This window comes from Marmota marmota, unplaced genomic scaffold (assembly GCF_001458135.2).
Source record: "Marmota marmota marmota unplaced genomic scaffold, marMar, whole genome shotgun sequence".
NCBI lineage: Eukaryota > Metazoa > Chordata > Mammalia > Rodentia > Sciuridae > Marmota > Marmota marmota.
In genome coordinates, this window is record NW_025999931.1 from 1,263,254 (window position 1) to 1,285,285 (window position 22,032).

At 34.7% G+C, this 22,032-nt stretch overlaps 1 long non-coding RNA gene across 1 annotated transcript; it reads right to left on the bottom strand.

Moving 5' to 3' along the window:
- Positions 1-1,594: 1,594 nt before the first annotated feature.
- On the bottom strand, positions 1,595-11,451 carry LOC107160126. Its single transcript, XR_007346567.1, has 5 exons — positions 11,304-11,451; positions 9,297-9,444; positions 5,838-6,045; positions 2,625-2,797; positions 1,595-2,529 (listed from the first exon to the last, which is right to left on the bottom strand). It is a non-coding gene; the product is annotated as an uncharacterized LOC107160126 (long non-coding RNA).
- Positions 11,452-22,032: the final 10,581 nt, after the last annotated feature.

The following is a 22,032-nucleotide window of genomic DNA, read 5'->3' on the forward strand; positions in this document are numbered from 1 at the left end:
ATGAGATTGTAGAGAATAGAAAACTATTATACACTATTGGTGAGAATGTAAATTAGTATAGCCACTATGAAAAATGGCATGGAGTTTTCTAAAAACTAAAAGCTGAACCAGTATATGTAATAGTAACCCCATTACTATTAGCTATAGATACATCCAAAGGAAATGAAATTAGCATATCAAAGAGATACCTACACTTTCATGTTTACTAAAACACTATTTACAATACTCAAATATGGAATCAACTGTGTCCATCAATGGATGAATTGATAAATAAAATGTCAAACCCACAAATGAAATATTATTCAGCCATAAAAGAAGGGAATTCTGTTATTTGTGGCAACACAGATATGTTGGACATCATGTTAAGTGAAATAAGCCAGGCATAAAAAGACAAATATTGCATTATTTCACTCACTTGTGGAATCTTTAAAAAGCTGAGCTTATAAAACTAGAGGGCAAAATAGTATTTATCAGAGGTTGGGAGAGTAGGGGAGATGTTGAGGAGGAGAGATTGGTTAATGTGTACAAAGTCACAGCCAGACAGGATAAATATAACTACATATCCTGAGTTATTCAATACACAATGTATCAATGTTCCAAATACCCATAAAGATGTGCAATTATAATGTCAGTAAAAATAGCATAAAGTAAAACATAAAACTACAACAAACCTGGTCTAAATATCCCTTAATATTCTTATGTAATATTTCTCTAACCCACAGAGAATTTTCTTCCTATTACTATTTTGATTACTTTATCACAATTATGTACATCTTGTTTTCATCACTAGACTATCTCGTCTGAAGGGCGGGTATGTCTTTAATTCATTAGATTACCCAACACAGTACCTAGGACAAATATGATCAGCACTTCGACTATTTTGAGTTGATAAAATCCAAAGGAATATGAAAGTGACCCACCATAGGATTTTAGGGTTGTACAATGTAATAGCCAGCTCAGAGACGATGCAGTATCTGAGGGGAAGGGGGCTGTGGGTAGTCTAGTTAAGAAAATCATTTTATGGCAATTAAGTGAAATCTTTTTGTCATTTCTCCCAAAGAAAACAAAAATAATCCTCACAAATTTTAGGACAAATCATTCTCTGAGCAGTCAGTATTTGCATAATTTTAAATACTGATGATTTTCTTGGCCATGAAAAGTTATGAGAAATTTATGATTTATAAATCTGAAAATAGGACTAATCTGATTACTATACATCCTATTCACGACACACATAACACTAAAATTTTGGGAAGTTTCAGGTGAGGCTGTATCCAGGCAGGTTTCTGTATGGACTGGTAACTGTTGTCTACAGGTAAACTTCATTTTTTTTAAATTTCTTTAAATCATTCATTCAGGAATCACTTTGCAAAGACAGAATTGCATTCCACTATAAGGTATACTATGTGGATGTTGAACTTTAACAACATTTTAGTTTCAAACAATATTTTTCCAAAAAGGAACTTTATGGACATAGAGATATTTCCATTATTATACTTGGAAACCCATCTGTGGAAGTGGATGGTAAAGACCAAAGATTGTCTCTACATGTTACATTGTCTCTTCATGAGTTAGACTGTATTTTTCTCCTTGCATAAATAAATATGTCAAAAAGAGAAGTAGTCTTGAAGTAGAAGAGAAAGAAAAAGAGGGCAGAAGAGGAAAAAGGGATATAAAGGGAGAGAAGCAGGAGAAAAACCTGAGTCATCAAGAGAAGCAGGAGAAAAAACTTGAGTCAGCTTGTCTTGAAGTGGCACTCTATGTATTTTATTTCCACCAATATTGTATCTACCTTTTTGAAGATCAGTATATTCTTTTCTCTTTTTTTAATTGTCATTGGACTCTGTAATATAATTTTACATCATATATTATTAACATTTATAAGAAATTCTTGAAATCATTTCATTCTGATCAGATCAAAGTATAAATTTTGCTCACAAGACACACTGTATATAATCTCATAGATTTATACATTTTATGATACTGAGTTAAAATCCTAACATGGTCACACCTCAATGTAGTTTGTCTTAAAAAAAAAGGAAAAACCAGTATTCATGTAAACAGCACATTATGAGATGTAAAATTTGATTGATAACTCATATAACCTCAAATATACACAAATTATAAGATTATTCTACATGCTCAGTCATTTTACATGTAAAGAAAGAAGACAATATTATAAAAGGCAACATTTGTTAAAAGGTCATTTGGGCTAACTTGGTGTCACTGGAGTCAATACTGCAGCCACTATTAATTTCCTGGATGTCTTGAGGTTAGGAGTTGATTCTGTCAAGGCAGACATCAAGTAATTCAACTTTGTCCAGATGACTGAACAGCCAGATTCCTTAACAAATTCTTTCAAACGCATTGTTTGGGTCAGGTTATTTTATTGCCAGGTCAGTGAAGGCATCAGAGACCTCTGTGTTGACCTGCATGGAAATGCCTGCTTGTGTGATGTTGAGGTAAATATCATACTGCTGGTCCAGATGAAGGTAGCAGTCACTCATGAGATAGAGAGTGAAGATATACCTAGAATAAGAAAACAGAACAAAAAATGTAAAACTGTTTCTCTAATCAGAGTCACATTTAATTTTTTATAACTTTAGTGGTAAGATTCTGCTTACCTTCTGGGTATTTTAGGGGTGAAAAAAGAAAGGGAAGGAATGTGATGATTTCGAACATATCCTACTCATTTTAAACCAATAAGTTCTCTCTTGTCCACTTCTAATATCAAGAACCATCCTTCAACTTTTGATTTGGGAAATCGAGGGGTAATTTCAGAGCTCTCTTGCTTTCCCTATAAACCAGAGAAAAAGATAAACTATGTCTACACTTTTCACATGGTTTGGTGGTGGTTAAAAGGCACTGCTCGGGGCTGGGATTGTGGCTCAGTGGTAGATCGCTCATCTAGCATGTGCGGGGCCCTAGGTTTGATCCTCAGCACCACATAAAAATAAAATAAATACAATAAAGATAGTGTGTCCACAATAGCAAGACTGTGGAACCAACCCAGATGCCCTTCAATAGACGAATGGATTAAAAAAATGTGGCATTTATACACAATGGAGTATTACTCTGCATTAAAAAATGACAAAATCATAGAATTTGCAGGGAAATGGATGGCATTAGAGCAGATTATGCTAAGTGAAGCTAGCCAATCCCTAAAAAACAAATGCCAAATGTCTTCTTTGATATAAGGAGAGTAACTAAGAACAGAGTAGGGACGAAGAGCATGAGAAGAAGATTAACATTAAACAGGGATGAGAGGTGGGAGGGAAAGGGAGAGAAAAGGGAAATTGCATGGAAATGGAAGGAGACCCTCAGGGTTATACAAAAGAACATACAAGAGGAAATGAGGGGAAAGGGAAAAATAATACAAGGGGGAGAAATGAAGGTCAGTAGAGGGGGTAGAGAGAGAAGAGGAGAGGGGAGGGGAGGGGAGGGGGGATAGTAGAGGATAGGAAAGGTAGCAGAACACGACAGTCACTAGTATGGCAATATGTAAATCAATGGATGTGTAATTGATGTGATTCTGCAATCTGTATATGGGCTAAAAATGGGAGTTCATAACCCACTTGAAGCAAAGTGTGAAAGATGATATATCAAGAACTATGTAATGTTTTGAACAACCAACAATAAAAAAAAGATAGTGTGTCCAATTACAACTAAAAAAAAGGCACCGGGGTCTTACTGGAAGGCCATAAACAAAGAGTTCAGCACTTCCATCTGGGATGTCTTTAATTCCCTTCCTTTGTGGTGATTGATATGTTTTTGTATGTTTCTTCAGTACATACAGACAGTCCTTTGAGCTATTACTACCAGAATATTTGGCTCAGAAAGAATAAAGCTCTGAATCCTGACATCATATTAGTAAAATCTCAAGCCATTCCTCCAATTAACATTAATACCCCACTTATAGACAAACAGAGATATAGCCATGTGAACCAAGTCTTCCTTCCCAGTCTTATTCACAAAGTACTGATGCTTAGGAAAACAAACAAAAACCAATCAAGACTACACTGTGTAACTCAAGATAATAAGTACAATATCAGATCAATATCTTCTTTCCACCCAAGAATAAAATACACATAAAAAAGCACATAGTATATCAAAAGTTCCTTTCTCTGAGGAGTGAGGAATGACAAGTCATGCAATTTGTAACACACAGTAATCACCACAATTTAAGACTAGCACCAAAGTCAGAGCTGGGGGTGTAGCTCAGTGGTAGAGCGCTTGCCTAGCTCGTGCGAGACCCTGGGTTTGATCCTCAGCACCACATAAAAATAAGTAAATAAAATAAAGGCATTGTGTCCAACTATACCTAAAAATAATTTTCAAAAAAAAATTAAAAACAAAAGACTAATGTAATGACAGAATCTGGAGTCTTTATCTTGGACCAACTTTTACAAAAACAAGGTTATTGTAATGTGTCTTTAAGACAATGACTTTACAGCATAAAACCTATTAATAATGACATGTTCCTATTGAGATTTCACTCTGTATTCCAAGGGGAGATGCTTCAGTTATAGCATTTTAAAACAGAGCTAGAGAGTAATATAGTTCCATAGCAGTTAGGAATAAAATCTACAATTTTTTGAGCATGATTAACTCTAATTTTAAAGTAGATTTTGAAGGTTAAAAAAAAGAAATCTACATTTGCTCCATGATTTTATCTTTATTATTATGATTTTTATAACTATTTCTATGATTAGTTTATGATTATTATTATTTTTTGGAAGTTGGAATTAAGTAAGTCATCTAGAAATGCTCATATTGAAGCTCTGAAATGCTAGAGGCCTATCAATTCATGTTCGTATTGGGTGATATTTACTATTAGAAATGAAATGAAGTGAGACCTGTACTGAAAGGACATTTTAACAATACACATGACTATTCTATGAAAACAGAGGGGCTTACTCATCCCAGAGGGTTACTCTAGATATTAAAAACCCTGAATCCACTAGGATAAAAATAAAAAAAGGACAAATTCTTTCTTATTTCAATTACTATGGTACTAAAAACCAATCTGTTCACACTATGTGTACTAATATTCTTAGAGGACTAAATAATTACTTTTGGTGTCAGAGGCTACAGAAAAGAGCATAGTAATTTAAAATAAAACTACTGTGCATTTTTGGTCTATATGAAATTGACAAAGCTCTCTCATGTGCATTATAATGAAGGAAGCAGGTAGATGTGGCAACTGAGTCTCAGAAAAGCTTAGCATCTTATTCAAATTCAACAGAGTTAAGAAAGAAAGCTTCAGTTTCATCTACATCTGGCCTGATGTGGTTCCTATATCAAAGTGCCTCTAGTGTGGTGCTTCTCAAACTCTAATGTCCTTAAAAATCATGTGTACATGGGGGGAATGGGGATGGTAGAGCATTACCTAGTATGTATGAGGCCACTGGATTCAATCCTATGTACGAGAAAAAACCAAACCAAAACAAAAAAGGATCAAGTGGGGCACCAAAAAGAGCAGCAGTTTTGCGATTCCCTCAGACCCTGAGATTCTGATTCAGTCATTCAGGAGTGGGGCCAAGAATCTATACTTTAAAAGGCACTCCAGGAGATTCTGCTAGACTGAGTGTGTAAACCACACTTTGAGAATAGTACTCCAGGCAATATATGATCATGTAAGGTGTATATTCTGGGGTTGAAAAATGGCACATGAGAACTGACTGACTAATGTCAAAGACTGACTCTTGCTGGTTAAGGCCAGTGAGAAAGCAGGATTCATGAACGACACGGACACATTAGTAATATAAAAGATATGTGTGGTGGCACATGCTGTTAGTTGGTGCGAAATATTTGGGAATGGAGACCAAATACTACACCTTGTGGAACCCCAAGTGGACTCTCTGCAAGCTGACTTGGAGCACATATTCCTGATCAGCGTGCAATCTGATCCATTTGTTGTCATCTTGTTTGTCTGCAGTCAGAGTTGAGACAGAGTTCATTGTGTCCTTCAGCTAAGTCATCCCATGAGCCTTTAACACTTATGCCAACATCTATCACTGGCAAACGAGATGAAAAATTCCATGCCTAAAAAGAAAAAAGGAAAAACAACAAAAAATACTACATGGAGTGATCAACTAAGAAATAGTGTAATTTTAGAAAAATCAAACTTTTAATTTTGAGATTAATTCTGAATTCAATGCAATTGAAAGAAATAATGGACATCTTTTGCGTCGTTTACCTAGTATCATGCAATGGTGGCATTTTTCAACACTATAGCACAATACCAGGATACTGACATTGACACAATCCACTGATTATTCAGGTTTCCCTAGTTTTTCTTGTACTTGTTCGTAGGTGAATATATGTAGAACAGTGTTTTTTTAAAATCCTCTTTAAGTTTTTTAAAGCAAAAAGTTTTTATCTAAACTTATAACTTATTATAAATGCCTCTTCATATTGAGTGGTTATTGACTATACTAAAAAAAAGAGGGATTAAAAGTGTTTATTGCTATTTTCTTTGAGAGAAGCATCTATTTTAATGTTTATGTGACTTTTAAGGTATAAAACATTACTTAGGGATATAAAGGAAATCTGAAAAAAAAATCTGTGATGCAATTGTTGATGTCAGTATAATCCATTGACCACTTGTTATATAACACAGGGAATCCTGTAAGACAAGGGTTCCTTGTAGAAACAAATAGTTTTTTTTGGCATTATCATACTGAAAGTACCAGTTAAAATCACACATATTAAAAGAGTAGAAATATTTTACCAACTTTATTCTTGCTTTTTAAATTAAAAGATATTTGTGAGTAATCAGTATTCCAATAGTACATGCTTAACAATGCTGAATGAACAAATGAAGGAATGAATCTTATATCCACGGAAAGTATATGACACAATAAACTTTAGGACCTAGGTAACTGTAACCTTTTTTTAACATTTACAATTATGTGGTAATTTAACTATTGGTCAAGACAACTTCTTTTTCTTAACATTTATTTATTTTTAATTGTAATTGGACTCAATATCTTTATTTATTTTTATGTGGTGCTGAGGATCGAACCCAGGGTCTCTCATGTGCTAGGCAAATGTTCTACCACTGAGCCACAACCTCAGCCCAAGACAACTTCTTAATAGCTGTTTTATCAGTTGTTAACTTCTAAAGTAGTTTTTAAAGTTACACAATGACTTTAATTTTAGTTTTCCTTTTAGTTCTTTTATATATGGTATGGATTTCCTTATAAGCTTTAATTTTCTGTTTGCTAAGACTTTAGTGTTGCTGGTATATGTAATCAAATGCAGTAGCCCCAATGAACCAAACTATCACTTAGGAATTAAAAAAAAGAAAAAATAAATAAATCCAATGCAAAATTTCAATTCAACTCCAACCCTGTAACTTGTCTTGTGAATTTGAAATTATGCCTACAACTAGACTTCTGAAATTGAAATTGTCAAGCTATAAAATGTACTTCAAGTACAAATGATGGTCTATCCCCTACTAGAACCAAAAGTCACTGAGTATAGAAGCTGCATCAATTAATATTCTAATATTGGCCGACACAGAAAAGTGGTCCAGGGAACACTTAAATATACAATTTCTACAGAACATTTAATTTTGTGAAACAAAGCAAGTAACATTTACCACACAAAGCAGAACTTCATATGTTTTTGTACTCGTACCATAAAATTAGTCACCAATATGATGTTTTCTGATATTAGCAACTCACTGAGATTTTTCTTTACAAAGCTTCCAAATGTCTACCTCGCTTATATATACATATGACATCTTTTTGTAGGACTTATTATTGTGTTTTAACTTATAATGTGTACACATATATTTATTTGGTATATATGTATATTTATGTATATAAAATATGAGCTTTTTAAAAGAAACTGCTAAGATATTTCAATACAAGCCAAACATATTTATCTGAGGATTAATCTTCATCTATTGAATCAGGCAAGAGCACTGCCATGCATACAATTATTTAATTAGCAGCCAAATCCTCTGCCAGTCAGCAGCTATTCCAGGCATACTGATGGGGTAGGAGATGCAAATCTCACAGTCATACTGCTTTTGCTCATTACTACTGCAATTAGCACTTAAATTGATGCTTAAACATACTAATTTCTGGAATAATTCAGGATTTGTATGTTACCTGGGATTGCCTCACTGCAGAGCCGACACCAGATTGCTCTGCAAATTGAAGCACTTTTGAGCCAAATAACCATCATTATATCAGACAGAGCCAATTTGCACTTGGTTTTAAAGATAACAGAATGGCAATTTATTCAAATAAATTAAGTAAGTTTACTTCTGAGTTCTCCCTGAACGAATTATAACAATGTTCTAATTTTTCATCACATCTAAAACTTGGCTTCAAATCAATGTATGCTATATTAGAAATCTGTTGTTGCTAACAGAAACCTTGTTTTGATTTCAATATATTGCTTTTATTTATAATTTTAATGGTAATTTAGTTAGAAAGGTAGACATTTATTATGAACATTTAAATAACATTTTTGTGCCAATTTTGGGTTCAACAGAAACTGAACAGTCAATCAGACATTAATGCCTGTTACACTTTTTCCAAGTCTTGTTCAAAAAAAGTTTTTACTTGGAAAGAAAAAGAGACATGCTTTAAAAGTTTCTTTAATATGTGCACATACAAATCAATATAATCATGTCATAAATCCTGAACATTTACTTTGACACGTTTTGGGTAAATCTGCTTAAGACTTAAAAGGCTAGAAAGCCAAATCTATCTGGCATTGTTCATTTGGTTTTTGGCCTTCCAAAGATTGTTTAGATTTAACTTTCCATATAAGTTACATAGTTAACAAATAAGGGGTTTATTTGAAAGAATCTCTTTGAATCTAGGAACAATAATGTGATTAAAATAAGAGTGGAACATAAACAGTAATTGAAGGAATTATATGAAAATATACCCTACCATAAAAAGGGCAAAACTACCTAGAAGAGATGGAGTAGGCTCCTGGGTAATGCAATCTGGTGATGGACAGGCTAAATGAAGCCTTCCAAAGTGAGCTTGAAAGCCTTATAATGAACAAGTTCTAATAATGCCAGTAATATTATTAATCACTATTACTATCATTTGTTCAATTATTATTCTATGTCAAGAAATATATAAAGCAGTTTGCATAATACTATTCTGCTTAACTTTCACAAGAATGTCATAAGATATATATAATGTTTCCATGGTTAATAAATGGCAAAGACAGAATTTAAACACAGGTGGGACTGACTTCAAAACCAATGCCCTAAGTTAGAAAACTCTTGGTACAACTTCACAGAGTAAGGGGGCTCTTACCTGCTTTGTTTTGGTGGCCTGTAGCTCCTTCTCGACCATGGAGCTGAATATATGGTCTTTCCCTCCACAGGCATGAATCAGTTAAGGAAGGCACTCAATGGAGGTTTGGCACCTAGCACGTGAGCACTTTATAACTGGTTTCCATTTCCTTGGAAATTATATCAACACCAACAAAATAACTCTTTCAAAGCACAAGTAAGATTTTCTGATAACGTTGGTGTGTATGATATTAACAGTTGTTAAAAAATTAAGATAGAACTCTTCATAGGCCATTATATTAAGTTTTAAATATTGGCTAACATTCTTTATATCAACCTAAGGCAGTATCACTATCATTGTATGAAATCTGTAAACTGTAAATCATGTATCAGGCTCAGTAAATACGCAAAAGAGTTCATATGCAGTGGATGTCTTTCTATAGGAAGCACCGATGTGAAACAATGTTTTCATGGAGATAAAGTGCTGATGTGAAACCCTGACATGTTTTTGGTGAATGTGTGCAATGTCTAATATAATTACTTGAATAAAATTTTAAATTTTAAGTTTGGGGAGCACAGAATTTAAAGTACACTTTGAAGATCTTTGAGATAATTTTAAGTTATGCCAGATCACAGGAACACGAGCCACCTAAAAGTTATAGTAAGAAGAAAATATAGTTGAAATTATATTAATATTGAATTTTTAAGGGTGATAAGAATATTGGACCAAATCTCCTACACCCTCCAGCAGATTCCCTCATAGATGCTGTGTGAGGTTATACCTTTAATGTGCTTTCTATACTGCTGAAATCCAACTCACATAACCTTCAGAACCTTACCAGAAGGGCTTCTGACAAGTTGTAGATATATCTACCTTCTCTCCATGCCACCTGTTGCTGATATGGCTCACTCTCTGAATGTGTCTGTTAGTTTCCAGGGACATCCTATGGTAGGGACTCAAGCATACCTGTCACCCTGTCACCCAATACACTTGATTCAAATTAGGGATTTTTCTTAGAGGATCCCAGGTGTTCCTGAGGTTCTTGTTGGCATCTGTACTTGGATGGCTTAAATAACTGCGATCCTCATGCAGCTGACAAGAGGTAGAGGGCGCATGATGGCAAGCCAGACTATTTTGGTTATCTCCATAACTGTGAAATAACAGTCTGGCTGCAAGGTATCTCAACTGCTGTGAAACACTGGAGTGAAAGGACATTTTCATTTAAACACTGTCAATCTTCCTTGTATATTTTACTGTTCTTTTCCTTGCTGAAACATTTGCAGCCATGTATGTGAAACCTAAGGGTTAAATTATTTGATACTATATAAACTCAGTACAGATTATATCTTGAACTCCCACTACACCTAACTATCTCGTTTTGGACATTTCAGATCCATAATTTACTATTTTTAAAAAACATTTTCTTTTAGTTGTAGTAGGACACATATCTTTATTTTATTTATTTATTTTTATGTGGTTCTGAGGCTCAAATCCAGCGCCTTGCATGTGCTAGGCGAGCGCTACCACTAAGCCATAACCCCAGCTCCCCATAGTTTATTTTTGACAATGGAATTCAGATGCCTCAGTCTCTTCTACATAACAGAAGCTGGCAATTTATTTTGGTTTTAGATCACAAAGCACCTTAATAATGTTTTCTTAAATAAAGCTGATAATGTAAAGGAATAAATGCAGTTAAAATAGAAACATATTTAATATTGCAAAGGGAGAACAAACAATTTAAGTAGGAGAAGGTTAAAGTGAATTGTGGTTCAGCTTGGTACTGAGGGCATGTCTCCTTCTGGGAAAGCAGCATTTTTACTCCAAAGAATCAATATTGTAGGCACCACATGAAATTCCAGTGTCTATATGTATTTTAGTAAGGGAATTTTGGGGGATGTGGGGGTGTAGCTCAATGGTACAGCCTAGCATGCATGAAGCCCTGGGTCTGATTCCCAGAAATACCCACTCCTCCCCCCAAAAATCCATTAAAAAACTTAAAACAATTACATTGAAAATTAAGACAATTACCTGAAAAGGTAAAGATGGTGCTGTTCTATGTTTGGTAGTGTAAGAAGAGAAGAATCTTTTAACCACCGGTCTTGGATCGACATCTGAACCAGGTTGGTGATATTCAGGGCAGTCACCAGCCAACCTTGGTTTGCAGCCACATCCAGCATTGCCTGAATAGGCAAAAAGCACATGTTACAAGAACATCAAGGCATTTACCTTCTCCCATTGGAAATCTTACATTAGCTTTAACAAAACAAACAAAAACAAAAAAAAATCAATCATTTTATCACTAAATTACTATTCATCCAAATAAAAACAAAATAAGTTTGATGGGGAGAGCAAAATGAATTTCCTGTAACATCCTACAAAAATTCAAACACTAAGCTAATTTTAAGAGTAAAAACTCATTGTACTTTGAAAACAAATACTTAATAATTCACTATATCAAGAATACTAGTAGCTGCATTTCTTCTTTTTAAAACAATTTTTTTTAGTTGTTGGTGGACCTTTATTTAGTTTTTTTATTTATACACAGTGCTGAGAATTGAACCCAGTGCCTTATGCATGCTAGGTAAGTGCTCCACCACTAAGCTACAACCCCAGGCCCTTCACAGAGTCTTTTAAATTTGAAAACCAATGATGGTAAGGAGAGAAAAGGTTTTCTCGTGAAAAACTCATTTTCCCCAAAGAGCAAGTTAAGAATAGAGTCTTGTTGTCAAGGACAATAATATACCACACACTAGGCAGAGGGGCAACTGCCAGTGGTACATGTGGAATGATGGAGAGCTATTCATATCAGTCTGTACATTTAATCCAATGTTTTATGAACAAACAAAACACTGCATTTGCTTAAGGCAAAACTAAACGGTGAAATCTTATTTAAACAAAGGAGAAGTTTACACAGGCAAAGTCATTTCAATTAAATCAGATTCTGGAGAATGCTGACTTAAAGACACATAAGTTAATATTATGATCTTTGGCAGTTATTTCATACAGTTTTAAGACTCCACTCTCTTATTTTTGGATGTACCTAGCAAAGCATTACAATGATACTTTAATGGTAAATATCTCACTGACAGCAAAGTCTTTATAAAATATTGAACAAAAATCTATTAATTTTGAAATTATTTTAAGCTGTTCTAGTAAAATTAATTCACTGTACTTCTAAGAATTTTGATAGAGACACATTCTTCTTCTAAGTTGCAAATTTCCAATTCTGTGTTTTCTAATTTACAAAAAGTAAACTATTTTAATAAATTTGGTTAAACTAACCTATGATCTCTTTATATACATTACAGGGAAATAGAACAAAGTTTTTGCATACACTAATTAGTGTTAAAGGATGGTCAAAATGATTTTTAGTACCTGTTAACCTGCTAGTTATACATCATAAAGCCTGAATGTTGGTATAATTAAATATATGTGTCTTTATGTGCATGTATGATTGTGTGTACACATATGAATGTACATATTTATAAGTCCAGAGAAGATACATTTATATTTTTCTTTACAAAGAAGAAAAATGCACTTTTTCTGTGAAGTATAGGAAATAAGCAGGTTATTATGAATGTATGCTACATACAGAAAAAAGTAGTCCACTAGTTGTAACTCTTGAGACTTGCTAAGGGAAAAGGAAAAGAAAAATGAATAATTATACCTGATTCAATATCATAACTTGTAATGTGGAGTAACTATGGCAATTTTACGTGTGATTTTACATTACAACTTGACTGGAAATAAATCCCAGACCAAAAATTCACATACTAGGAGAGCTGGATGAATGAACCACATGTTTTTAACTTTGAAGTTTTGATGATAAATTTGAAAAATTGCATAAAATTTATGAGACTTCCCCAGAATTTTTCATTGTATGATCCAGATGTGAAAATGTAAAAAAAAAAAAAGCAAAATAAGTGCTTATCATGTGAAGTAAATGAAAGGCCATATCACGAATTGAAAAACTATTATCTTTTATTAGTTTACAGAAAAGGCAGCTGGGTAGATCAAGAATCTGGGATGATAAAAGGTTTTGAGGCTTGTGTGGTGAGCTGAATGCTATTCCCCTTTTCTCTCTGCTCAACCCGCCCTGGTGCTCCTGTTGTCTCCTCCCCACTACTTGATACTGACCCTCCTGGTCTCTGCTGGAACGTTATATAAATTTCCTTTATTCTCAATCTCATAATTTTTCTTTAATTTGTACTTTATATTTTTTCAAACTGAATTTTTAAAGAGGTAAAACTTGTCATGTCATTCCTCTGCTTAAATTTCTTCAATGCCATCATTTGGTAAGAAGAACAAAACTAACATGTCTCTCTGCATTACAGATGGTCAACACCCCACTATTTATTTGGTCCTTGATTTCTCTGGCCCTTACTTTTCTCTCTGGCCATCCCCCGCACCTTGCATAGAGCAATAGAAAATTACTGGTATTTTTTTCCACATTTACTCTTGCTTTTATTTATTCATTTTTTAAAACAAATATCATTCCTTTTGTTCACTTGAAAAATTCCTATTCATTCTTTGGGTCTAGCTTAAACACTACTAATATTATGAAACATCACTGATTTTTTTTTTTTAGATAGAGAGAGAGAGAGAGGATTTTTAATACTTTTTTTTTTTTTTTTAAGTTTTCGGCGGACACAGCATCTTTGTTTGTATTTGGTGCTGAGGATCGAACCCAGGCTGCACGCATGCCAGGCGAGCGCATTACCACTTGAGCCACATCCCCAGCCCTTCACTGATTCTTTCAGATGGATTTAGTCCTTTCTCTATGCCTTTGCTGCTTTTGAGGAATGCCATCATTATTATAGTATGACTTTTTTTTTACACACCTGTCCTTTGAACTATAGGCTCCTTGACAGCAAGAATCTGGAATTATTTTCTATAACTCCAGCCCTAGCAAAGAACACTCAAGAAATACCTGTTCTACTAAAGAACACTGGAAAGCCCATGGAACATGCTTATTATCCCAGTGGCTCAGGAGGCTGGGGCAGGAGGATTTTAAGTTCAAAGCCAGACTCAGTAACATAGTTAAGGTCCTAAGCATCTTGGCAAGACCCTGTCTTAAAAAATAAAAAGTGCTGAGGATATGGCTCAGTGGTTAAGCACCCCTGGATTCAATCCCCAGTAACAAACTAACAAACAAAAAAAATATATAGGTTAAAAAATTTTAAGAATTATAATAAATTCTGCCTAAGTTACTGTACAAAACAGAAGATAAAACACAAGTTTTGATGTCACACACAAACAGATTTGAATCCTAATTCTGTCCCATTTATAACTCAGGAAGATCACTTTACCGTACTGAACCTAAGCTTCTCACTAATAGAAGGGTATCATATTTCACCTCCACATGCTTTCTTTTCCAAGAAGCAAGATACTTGCAGCCTGCCTGGCCTAAGTGGACAGAATGTCACATTCTTTAGCAAACTATCTGTTAACTGCCTGAGACCAGATCCTGAAACTTTGGGAGATAAAAAAAGTTCCTTCTAACCATAAAATCTATAATCCAATTGGAACTGGTCAGCATAGGTAAAGGTGACCTGGAGTTACCATGACAATGGAAACTTGAAAAAGTCAAGAGGTGAACTGGCCGGGAAGCCTGGCTCTTGCCCCTGGCAAGACCCCTTGCTATGACACTCATAGGCCTGATATTCACTCCTTACATTTTAAACTGCCTGGTCCAGTTTGTTATGTCATGCCTAAAAGCAACAAAAATAAAGATGGTCTTGACTTCTGAACAGGAAGACCTTAAATATCCAGCTTTATAAAGGTTGATGCCTTATATGCTACAGACAGGCATCAGAGGGGGAAATAAAGAAGAAATATTACTTTACAGTTTTGGTCTTTGTAAGAGTGTTACTTAATTACTGGTCCCTGTAAGAGTGTTGTTTAAGTACTTGTGTAAATTGTAGCATTTGTATGCCAGTTTTTTTTTTTTAAATAGCTCTTAGAAATGTAAGCTTACAGTTTTTGAGAAACTGCTGCCTGTGGTGAAGGTCACTTTGTGACGTCACTTGGAGGTATTTCACTGCATTCATTCTGCATCTGTGTACTACTTATTGAAGAATTCCTGTGCATGATCTTTGGTCACACAGGTCAGTAATTCAAACTCACCAATGTTTTAATGTTTAAAAGAAATGATATCAAATTTCCTACAAAAGTTCCACGTAACCTCAGCTCGGGGCCCAGAATTTCAGAGCACTAGCTCATCTTGGTATGGTGGAATAATAAGCCTGAGTTCTCCAACAACAATCCCCCCCACACACAAAAAAGGTATCATATTTCCTTTTAGGTGATCTATGAAGGTAAAATGAAATGTTCTACTTACTATATTAGTACCTAATATACTATGCTACAGAGTGGATACTAATGGACAAATGCCTATTTTAAAGTTCCTCTTTGATAAGATGAAGACATCCTAAATCAATTCATTCTTTCTAACAGGAATTTTCTTTGATCTTTTTGGTGTTGATTTCTACACTGGGCAGTAGTAGATGGGCAAAGGAGATGCATGGGATGGAAAGTACATGTCCATCAAAAGAGGTGTGCAGTTATAAGAAAGCCAGGAGAGAAGGTCAAAATCCAATCCTGCAACTTAGGTCAAACTGGAAGGTGTGGGCCTTCTCAATTCAGTGGGCAGGTTCATTTTACTCCTCAGAAGTGTGTAACTAATAGGAGCTAAGGATGGGTGATGATCTAGGTAAACAAGCTGGAGGATCCTGGTAGTATGTACCTTTATATGACTGAGCCTAGGAAGGACTGACTCTATCTCCTTATCTTTATAGTGTCTGTCTGGCAGATAAGGTCTAATATGCTCCTCTCCAGCGTCTGGCTTTGGCTACAGCTGGAGAACATGGCTTAGTTTCCATGTTACCTTGAAGTCCTTTACAGAGATGCAATGCTTAACAATAAAAGGCTGCTTCAGTACGTTGAGAAAGAATCCTGGACATTTTTTAGCCACTTTACATTAATATTAGGTAGACACTGAATCCCCTTTCACCTCTTATCCACTTTCTCCTTGGCACACTATTTATCAGACAAAGAATAATTCTGAGTACAGGGGGAAAATACATGGGGGCTGACTGCATAAGACCGTCTACCACATTGGAACCGATTTCAATTGATTGCTGATTCAAAACAATTTCTCATATTCAGTCATGGCAGAGTGGAAATGTGATTTCTAGTACACTATGCATTTATAAAATTACAACATAGCAAAACAAAACCCTGATCATTATTACTAGAAACAGTGGGGCTATTGTCATTTGCTGATGAGGGGTGGGTTGAAAGGAGGCCATGAGTTTGGTCTTGAACACATTTTAACTGGGGTGCTACTATGAAGCCAGGTAAGAATTTCAGGTGAAAATGAGCTGTGGAGAAAGTACAGACTGGAGCTCTGGACTCTGAAACCATGTCAAAGAGTTATATGAGCAACCCTGTCTGTGGCAGAGGTAGAGAGAGTAGAATTGAGGTTCCCAGGAGATCTGGAGAGACAGAAAAGAATAATGGAGGAGGATATCTAAGGACCCTCAAGGCCAAGAACAGACATTTGTTAAGTGTCTACTATTTGCCAAAAAATCTGTAGAGTGTTTTATGTAAGATTCTGAATTTAATCCTATTTCACAGATGGAGAAATTGTGGCTAAAAGAGGTAAAGAAACCTGTCTAAGCCTGCATAATTCTGGTAAGTGGGATTCAAATTCAATCCAAAGGATTGACTTTAACAACATTCTGGGTAGTGTGGAAGGTGTGTAGAATTTAAATGGGTTTATAAACTAGAATTATAGATTTTATGAGAAATGGGTATAGCTGTAACAATGAAACTTTGAGAAATTTTCCTGACAACACAGTATATTTAAAGTAAATATAGTCAGTCATCCCTTAGTATATATGAGGGATTGGTTGTAGGACCCTGCCAGATACCAAAATTCATAGATGGTCAATCTCTTATTTAAAGTAGAGAATTTGTATGTATCTTCCTGTATGCTTTAAATTCTCTCTAGATTACTTACAATACCAAATAAAATGTAAACAGTATGCAATTAGATGTTGTACTGAATTGTTTAGGAAATATGATGAGAAAAATATGCTGTACATATTCAGTAGAGATACAATTTCTTTCCTTTACATTTTTAATGTACCATTGATTGAATCTGCAGATATGGAATTGAAGAAAATGGAAGGCCAACTTTTTAAAGTTTGGATAAAGTGTAAACAATAGTATAATTCATGAATATCTGCCACTGATTTGAAGGTGGTGTGTGGTACACTTCAAAGAGACTTAGAATGACAGTTTTGAGTTTCGTGCCTCTAATTTTACTGTGAAACCTTGGGCAAATCCCTTAACTCCTGGTATTTATTTTCCTCATCTGAAAAATATAATTTGATTAGGTACTTTTTAAGGTTTGTCTTCTGTCCAAGCTTTACTCTTTCAGTGATTAAATACCAATACACTCATACTATATAATTATTTGTTTTTATGAAATTTGCTTTCTATCATTTTAGGTGGGCTATAATATCCTTAAGGTCAGGGGTAGAATATACTAAATACAAAATAAGCTGTATGGAGAAAAAACCCTCCTGAGTTCAGAAGATGAGGGTTTCTGAGGTCCAGAAACTGATGATACTGATGCCAGAGAGTTTCAGTAATCTTTGCAAATTGGAGGTGATATCTTCTGCTGTGAGAAAGAAACATGTTGGGAATAATTACTGGTAGAATGAAAGATGTGGAAAACAACAAAACAAAATTAGAGCTGCTGTGAGCTTCAATGACTCTGTAGTAGCAAAAACTAGCAGTGCCCTGTGGTTGTTTACAGCAATAATGAATAATTTGTGTGTGAAAGCAGAAAATTCAGGTGTTACCCAAGGAGTTAAGATCTTTTAGGGAATCCTGGCATTATTGTTAAAATGGCTAACTCTGGGACTGATGCTATTTAGGTGGCAAGTGAGGTTATAATGGTACTGAGGAATAAACTGAGGGATCAGGAAGGAGAGAAGAGATCCCAGGTCATAGTATCAGAAATGTTTAGTCAAGTTGATTGACAAAAATGCTGCAGCCAAAGAGGTGACTTGGAAGATGATATCACAAAGGTGGAGGTTGAAGTGGTTTGGATATAACAGCAATAAGAGTAAAGGAGTTTGGGATGTATATTATTATGATATACATAAGGTTATTTGTTTAAGCTACTATGATGGAACCGAAGATGGAGAGCTGAAGGCTATTAACTGGTGCTTAAGGAAGGTGGGGAAAGAGATCTAGAGATTGGGAGACACTTGAAAACAAATCTTATGTACAATGAAAATTAAAAACAACATAGATGGAAGAAGCAGGAATCTGAGAAGGAAGTGGTTGGAGAGACCCAGGGAGGTCTACTCTTACTGTGGGGAGTAAAAGAATCAGCCAACTCAAGAGTTTCAGAGAGAAAGGTGAAATAAAGATGGTGTGTGTATCTGCCTCTATTTCAGCAAGAGAACAAGAGAAGGGAGGAGAGAAAGAAGGATAAGGTGAAAGAAGGAGGCAAAAAATAAAAAGAGACAGTATACTCTTGCTAGGACTCCTCCCCATATGGGAAGTCCAAGAGCTTCTGAAGCACTTGGTTATATACAAGGGTAAAGCCAAACAAAACAGCAATGGCAAAAACAAACCAGAAGAAAAAGTTTAAAACAGTGAGAACTTAGAAAATGAAAATCTCTAGAAGGAAATATGTTTTGGGTGTGAGGCTCCTAAAGTCAGGGTGTGCTTTTTGACTTGGATACATTTCGTGTCCTCAACATTTATTTTGAATCCATTTCAAGAATTCCCTAAGCTCATCAATCTTGGTCTTAGCATTTAAATTCAACCACAGTTTTATAGTGCTAGAACTATTTTTGCACATGTCAGATTTATTCAAATCTACTCATATTTTTCTTCTTATCTTCTGAGATTGCCAATTATACTTTAAACAGCTAATGCTTTAAGTTTGACAATATCTCTCTATTTTATATCAAGTATTATGAATCTCATGCAATTATTGTGAAAAGATTCAAATGGTGAATTATATAAAGTTCAGACTGTGTAGACAGTATGTATATATAATATAATGAAAATCTCTGTACGGTAATATATAGTATAAAACACTTTCACAAATGGCTATAGTTTAATCCTTAACAATACCAACTATGAGGCAGGCATCAGTATTACCAGCTTTCCACAGATAGGGAAACTGAAACTCACTATGTCATCCTTCTGGTAAAAAAAAAAAAAATGGGATGGAGTTAAGGATTGCTCTCAGATCTACGCTCATTGCGCAATAACCCATTACTTCTGCTGACTTGCACCCTGTCTTGTTTCAAAAGGATTTGAGATGGCTTACGTCTGATTCTCTTTTGTTTACATAGGTGAAAATACAAACTTCAGATAAAATTATGTATTCATTTAATTATTATCTCTGTGAGTGAATTTAAAACTTATGTCAACATAAGTTTTAAACACATAAAAGTTAAAAATTAATTTTAATCTACCATTGGTTATAACTACATCTGAATATTTGATCTTTAGGCATTCACCTTTTGGACACACCTGAATTATGAAGTTAAATAATGAAAGAGTAGAACAGGAAAATTGAGTACTGTGATCAAATTAAGTCAGCTTCTTTGTATGATAACTGAATCACTGACCTAGGCTATTAAAAGAAAAAAATGATATCATTAGAAGAAAAATGATACCATAAAAAGGTATATTAATAGATCTGGCTCTAAGATTTATTATTAAAAATTTCTCCTACAATCTAAAGTTCAGTTTCAGTAATCTGTCAGTTTAACCCTCAGTGTTGTCAAGATTCTGGCTGTAGGATGCATGAGTGGAGCTGGACAGATAATGTTCCAGACTTTTTCTACATAGTGGGCACATTCTATAGACTTGTACCCTCTTTTCCTCTTCTCTTGATCCTCCCTCCTCCTCCAGGGACCCCTGACCCCTGTATCTCTTGGAGTCATCTTGATGTTGCCAGTGATTGTACAGGCACTGCAACAGCACAGGAAAATCATATCATGATGAATGTTAAAATGGCTGGTGATGTTGCTAATTCTATTCAGGTTAAATGATATGAAGATAATATACTGTTATCAGATTTAAAATAAAGATTTAGTTAGTCCAGAATGAGAAGAAAATTGCATTGATTTGTAAAAATCAAGTGGTTATTAATGGAATAACAACAAAGTATGAGAAACTGTCACAGCCAAGATAAAAGGAGTCAAAGGAGACATGAAGAGTACAGTTAAATAATGTGGTATTCTAAATGAAAAATAAAAATAAAAATAAAAATTAGAGAGTTATGAATGAATATGCACTTTTGTTGATAGCAAAAATAGCTTATTAATGTATATAAGCTATTAACACTAGAGGAAAAGCAGGTTCAAGGTATACGGGAACTCTATATTTTTGCCACTTTCCTGGAAATCTAAAACTATTCTCAAATTAAAAGTTCATTACAAAACAATACATAACTATGGAAATTTATCCTAGGCAGCTTGTTAAAACATTAGTTGTCAGACATCTGCTAGCAAATGCATTATTTACCTCAAGAGCTCCCCAAAGTTTTACAGTGTTGGGAAGACCTAAAAAAGGCTTTCTTGACAGAAAGGCACACTCTTTTAAAGGTTCGGGTCAGTTGCAAGTAATGATACAATATTTTGTCAATAATTAAAATGTTGTAAGTACATTTATAAGAATCTTTTCCAATAGCAACAGTTGTTCATAGTAACTTTCTCCTGAACTTTTACTCCCAGAAGTTTAGCATTCAGGAAGCTCAGCTGCTGTCTAACAAACTTGATTAATCAAAAAGTCATTTCCGAGCTGTAACTATGAGTAAAAGCACTTCAAGTGTGCTAGCAAGCCTAAAAGTTAATCAAAATGCGAATGCAGTACAAATTAAAGTTGTGATTAACATTTCACAGTAGCTGCTTAAGTGAATTGATCACACAAATGGGTTAAGCATTACTCATTTCCTACAGCCCCAACCGGGAAAAGGGTTGTTATGTGGGGATGCAGAGAGGAGCTTCAGGGAGAATGATCCTTCATAATAGCATCATATCTTCAATAAACCATCATCAAATTGTCATACAAAAGCTTACAGGTAAAGTTACCCATGAGAAAATAGCCTCCCAAATTATATTATAGTCCTTGAAGGGAGATTGCTTGTAAATCCACAAGAGTAAGTAAAGGTGTTTAATACTGCAAAATACACACAGTTGTGTTAGTTTTGGACATGCTAAATACACCAGCTCAGTGCTGCTTCCCTAGTGGGAAATGGTGCTTTGTTTTAGGGGGTGTTCTGGTCATTATCCTTTGGAGTTAAACTGTACCTTTGACTATCCAGGATTACTTTTCTCCACCACTGTGTGAATCTTTGTAAATCATTCAAGAGTAAGCTCATTTCTCAAAACTATTTACTTTTAAATACCCATTAATAAAACACCATCAGGTTTTTATGGCAAGATCTTAGCTTCTGGAAAACTGGCCAGGAGAGCAGCCAGATTAGAGTTCACTCTGCTCTTTATGAATTTGATAACACTACACAAATATTTATAACAGAGACTACATTTATTGGTAGACTATTCAGATTTGGTAGAACAATCTTAAAATAAGTGGGAATCTATATACATAGAATAAAACTACCTTTTCCAAATTTTTCTTATGAAAAAAACTAGAAAGGAAAAAGTGAAATATTTATTTCATTCTGATACTGATATCTACTATGTGCCAAGCA